Here is a 6,095-nt window from a genome sequence, read left to right on the forward strand (position 1 = left end):
AGCAGCATTATTCACAAGAGCCAAAGAGCAGAAACAACATGGATGTCCATACTCTGGAAATATATCCATATGCAGTCCAAAAATTAACTCAAAGGTCAAGTACAGGAACTAAAACTATTGAACTCTTAGAAAGAAACAGGTATAAACTTTTGAAACCTTGGATTAGGCGATGGTGGCATTATCCATACAATGGAATCTTATAAAAAGATGTGAAATACGAATACAAATGACATGGACAAACCTTTCAAACATGATGCTAAGTGACAGAAGCCAGACCCAAAAGACCACATATTCTATAATTCCATTTATATGGAACATAAATTATGAAATTTATGTGGAAGAGGTAACTCCATAGAGACAGACAGTAGATGAGTGCTTGCCAGGAGCGGAGGGAGGGAAAATGGAAAGTGACTGCCAGTGGGTACAGGTTCTCTTCTTGGGGCGACGAAAATGCTCTGGAATTAGATAGTGGAGGTGGTTGCGTGACTTTGCGAATATAACCTGAACTGTACATTTTAAACTGATTAAATTGGTGAAATTTGTTTTCTGTCAGTTAACAAAAGAAGACACCAAAGACACCTGAGGGAGCAGTGAGGTGCCTGGAGGAGGGCGCAGAGGGTGACCCCTTGTTATGCCCCAGTGCCAGGTTCACCCCCTTTGATGTGAGAACCTGGTGGTGCTTCTTGGTCACTGGCAGGCAGGAAAGGCAGTGGGCTGCGGAGAGGTCCGTGGCCCCTCCCTGGTCTCGCCCTTGGTTTTGCTAAGCAGATTCCCTGGGTCTCGGGGGTGATGGGGGGGGCTGGGGATTATCACTGCCCCCCGAGGCCCCAGGCCGACACTGTCTCACAGTGCAGGGAAGCCCCACCCTGTGGGACCCCTGAAATAACTTGGGGCCTCTCGGGTCCAAGGCCCTACCTTCTTCATGACCTCACCTGTAGAAACATCTGAAGGCCTGGTTGGCCATGTTCTCCAGGTTTCCCTCTCCTTCGGTAGTTTGCTTCTGAGGTCATATTCTTGGACTTCAACCACTGTTTGTTTTTTTAGTCTCTGCACTTAAACAAAAAAGTCTCCGTTTCATCTTAGGCACCAAACTTGTGAGTTCCAAGTTCCACCATGTGCCTTGTGCCTTGCATCCCGGCCTGCCCACGTACTCACTCATGCCTCAGGCACCTGCTGGGTGTCAGGTGCCATTCTTGGCATCAGATACTTGCAAAATAAAGATACTGAGGAAAATAAAGACTCATGATGTTACGTTCTAATGAAGGAACACTGAAAAGCAGATGCTTAACATTTTAGGTGATGTTATGTGCTTTGGAGAAAAATAAAGCTGGGTAGGGGACAGAGAGAGTATGGGCTGGTGTAGGGCTGGGTGTGGGTGTGGGTGTGTGCACAGGCATTTTGCAGAGACAGCAGCACCCCCTTGCCCTGTAGTGTTTCTCAAAGCACTACAGCCCCAGTATCCTAATAGTGGGGAACCTGTGAACAAGCAGACAGGCCCAGACTGAAGGGCAGATCAGAGGGATACTTCCTTGCAAGACCTACCCAGCACTGCAGCGAGACAGGCAAAAGCCAAACAGTTCCAGGGTGTCCTTTTAAGGTCAAGTTTAGCCAGGCCGTGAAGAGGGCAGCTTCAGCCCTTTGGGGAAAGGCATCTATAAGTATCCATCTCCAGGAGGGGGTGGCTATGGCCTTTGAGGAAAAGGACCTCCTCGTCCTCAACTGGATCGGAGCTACTGAGGGTCACTTTCTTCCTCTTGGAAGACCCCTGGCTTTGGGATTCAAATAGCTCGAGGCCTGGGAATACATCCTCTACCTTGGAGGTTGTTTTTGAGGTAAAGATACCAGAATTCATACCTTTTTGTCTGTCAACCTGGGGGCACTTACAGTGACACCTTGCAAAAGACAGTAACTCACCAGCTCTGTGACCTAGGGTAAGTCACCTAACCTTTCAGCCTGATTTTACACAGTAAGAAGATTATAACACCTATTTTATAGTGTTTGGTGAGGAGTAAATGAAATGATTTATGTAAAAAACTAGGCCAGGTCCTACAAAGGTAATCGAAACAGTGATGCTGGCATTAGGATAGACATATAGACCAGTAGAATAGAATAGAGAACAGAAATAAACCGTTGCATGTATGTATAGTCAGTTCATTTCCTATAAGGGTGCCAAGACTACTTAATGGGGAAAACATGTCTCTTCAACAAATGGTGTTGGGAAAACTGTAAGTCTACATGCAAAAGAATGCAGTTGGACCCTTACGTTACACCTATTATAATAAAGATTAACTGAAAATGGATCAGAGGCCTAAATATGAGAGATAAAAACTATGAAACTCTTAGAAGAAAACATAGGAGCAAATCTTCCTAACCTTGGATTTGGCAATGGTTTCTGGCACATGACACCAAAAACACAAGCAACAGAAGAAACAATAGATAAATTGGACATCATCAAAATTTGGAACTTTTGTGCTTCAAAAGACATGATCAACTACAGAATGGGAGAAAATATTTGCAAATCATGTACCTGATAGTCTCCAGAAATATAAAGACTCTATAACTCAACAGCAAGACAACCCGGTTAAAAATGGACAAATGACTTGAAAAGACATTTCACTGAAGGAAAGCAACAAAAGGCCAAAAAGCACATGACAAGATGCTCAACATCATTAGTCATTAAGGAGATGCAAATTAGAACCTCAATGAGATACTGCTTCACACCTACTGGGATGGCCATAAAAAATGGAAAATAAGTGCCGATAAGAATGTGAGGTAACTGGAACCTTTGTACATAACTGGTGGGAATGTAAAATGGTGCAGATGTTGTGGAAAACAGTTTGGGAGTTCCTCAAAAAGTTAAACAGAGAATTACAATATGACCCAGCAATTCCACTGCCTAAGTGCATACCCAAAATAATTGAAAGCAGGGACTCAGATATTTGTACACCAATGGTGTCCACAGAAGGGTCCACAGAAGCATTATTATTCACAACCAAAGCATTACTCTAACCAAAAGGTAGAAAGAATCCAAGTGTTCATCGACATAAGAATGAATAAACACTGGTGGTATATCCATAAAATGGAATATTCAGCCATAAGAAGGAAAGAAGTATTGCTATATTTTACATGTATAAACCTTAAACACATTATGTTAAGTGAAATATGCCAGACAAAAAAAAGATGAAAATTTTACAAGTCCCCCTTATGAGACAGAAAATAGAATAAAGTTACCGGGGGTTGGGAGGACAAGGAAATGGGGAGTTATTGCCGAATGGGTGTAGTTTCTGTTTGGGATGAAAGAGTTCTGGAAACAGATAATGATGCTGATTATACAATTCTTTAAATGAACTTAAGGCCAATGAATTGTACACTTGAAAAATGGTAAAATGGTAAATTTCACCATGTATATTTTGCCACAATTAAAAAACTAGGGCATTGTCTTGCATAGTGACTTCTCCAAAATAGCACCAGGGGCCCTAGAGAAGGACTGGGAATCTGCGGAAGCAGCCCCCCTTGGGCCTGAGTATGCTTCCCTCAAAAATGTGCAGTCCTGGAGGCAGTCTGGTGGCCAGAGGGAACCTGAAGGTGACTTGAGTTCAAGCCAGTCTCAGAAGTGGTGGCCATGTGACTGTGATGTTAGAGGGTTTTAATTGCTCCTGAATTACCATGCTCACTTCTCACCCATGAGGCGCCTGGGTTTAATTACTGTCTTAGGTTACACATGCAAGAGAGTCTGCCGTCACTCCTGGTCTCTGCGGACAGGAGCCCTGATCACCAGGCCTTCACGCTTTGCAGCAAGATGGGCAGGAAGAAGCAGGGCTGCCACAGGCCACGCTGGCCTCCCTTTAGAGCCCACAGGAAGGATGAGAGCAGGCCTGAAGGTGGGGCCTGCCTGTCCTGTTTCTGGGCCTGCAGGAGCCGAGGTGTTCACGGTTGCATCTGGGGAGCCCTCGGCTTCTTCAGGCACCCGGAGATCAGCTGCCAATGGCAGAGAAGCCCTGGAGGACCTGAACTCACAGAATCCCTAGGGATAAAGGATTTTCACAGAAAAGGGAAGAGCTGGGAAGATAGCTTGCAGAAGAGACCTGGACCAGGGGTTGGTTCAGAAGCCGCAGAGGGCCGGGCAGGCAGGGGAACTGCAGCTGCCATCAGAAGTGAGTGGCCAACACTGCCTTCTCGGAATGCAGGCCCGGTGCTGTCAATTCCTAATCCATTAGAACTCAGAAATTGGAATTCTTACAGAAAATGTTTTTTAAATGTTGACAGAACTTTTAAAACAAATTAGGTTGCCTGGATGAGGGGTTGGGTGGTGGTGGGGGATAGGGATTGACCGGGAAGGGCTGAAGGAACTCTTGGGGGTGCTGGTAACTCAGGTGGATTGGTGAAAGCACATCAAACTGAACACTTGGAACGGGGCCCATTACTGAAGGCTACACGTACTCAGTAAGGTGGCGAAGCTGCAGGCTGGCGGGTGGGTGGCAGAGCTTGCCCTGGCTGCTGCAGGCCTCCCACTGCACTCTCCCTCGAGTTTAGTCACGACCACAGGTGCTTTATCTGCTCTAAAGACCTTCCTCCCTTTTCCCTATGCCCTGCACTTCTTAGGTAAGCCTATGATCTCTGCATTCACTTGGATGTTCACTATGAAATAACCCACAGGCAGTGCTCATGGTCATGGAACTAGTCAGGGGGCAGGCTCCTGTCCTGGCCTCTCTCCAACATGGCGCAGCTGTCTGGACTATGTCGGCAGCAGTCAGCTGCCATCTTCCAGCCTTGTCTGCACTCATTAAAAATTAGCAGGGCTGCAGGTTCCCAGGGAAATGTGGCTGCTTCCCACTGTCCCCCTAAAAGCCTGGCATTCTGGCCCTGCCCGGCCATCACCAACCCCGCGCCCCAGGTACTGTGCACCAGGGTTCTTAGGCCCAGCAGCACGAGCCACCGGAAAACGTACAGCTCCTCATGCTTTGGGTGCCACCCCGGGAATCTGATTTGCTTGGTCTGGGCAGTGCGAGCTTCAAACCCTTCCCAGATGATTCTAACATGTGGCCGAAATTGAGAAGCGCATGGCTTCAAACTTTCAATTGATTTTTGTTCTAATATTGAAGGTGTGGGAATTTGGAGGTTGGAAGACTACAGATGAAATACATGTTTTGTAGAAAATAATTTGTAATATGGCGCTAAATTTTTAAGAAGATAGAAAACATAATGCAAACTCAGAGACCACCAACTACTGCTAACATCCCTCTAACCCCTGCAGCTCCTCCAAGTCTGGGGACCAAGCCCAGGAGTTCCTGGAAACGTTAGATGTTGCCTGTCCTGCTCTAGACAGGGACCCCAGGAAAAGATCTGGTCTGCAGTTCTTCCAGGCTTATGTCTGCCAATGTCAGGAAAGGACTTCATTGCTGCTGGGTTAGTTGTCAACTGTCCTTTCCCTGGGGACTGTGTGCTTGGGGGCAGCCCCAGAAGCTTCCTTATGGGGGTTGGTGAGCAGATCTGGAAGGGCTCCTACCCATACTTGCCCTTCCACCCGAGTGTCTTGCTTGACGGTTTCAGCCCTGGACGTGTCCACTATGGATTGAGACCAAGAAATGTCAACAGAATGTTCTTATTTGTTTATACCCACCTTTATTCTCATGGCAGTAGGTCGAGCACTAGGATCCTGTTTGCAGCCAGTCTGTAGATCTGAAATCCACCTATGTGTCCTGCCCAGAGAACTGGGCAAAGCTCTTTATAGTAACTCAGTCAGTAGCTCATTGCCTACGGCTGTAGAAGCCACAGCCTAACAGTAAGCAAATTACATCAAATAGTTTAGGGTCAGGTGAGGATCCTGGCCATAGGAACTTTCATTTTCCCCAGTGATACATGCCTGTATCTGCCAGCCACTGTTTTAAAATTAGTGTCAGCAATGTGGATATTAAACCAAATTTTAAAAATACTAACACTTACTTACCACTTAAACCCAGTGTAAACACAGATGAGGTCCAGTAAGACTGTCACACCCAGCTTGATTCAGATTCCTCCAGAATCAATTTTCAGATAGAAACCAGTTATTACAACCTCATTTTGGGTGCATGTACCATGTTAGATGGAAATAGGAC

Source organism: Manis pentadactyla, chromosome 4 (genome assembly GCF_030020395.1).
Source record: "Manis pentadactyla isolate mManPen7 chromosome 4, mManPen7.hap1, whole genome shotgun sequence".
NCBI lineage: Eukaryota > Metazoa > Chordata > Mammalia > Pholidota > Manidae > Manis > Manis pentadactyla.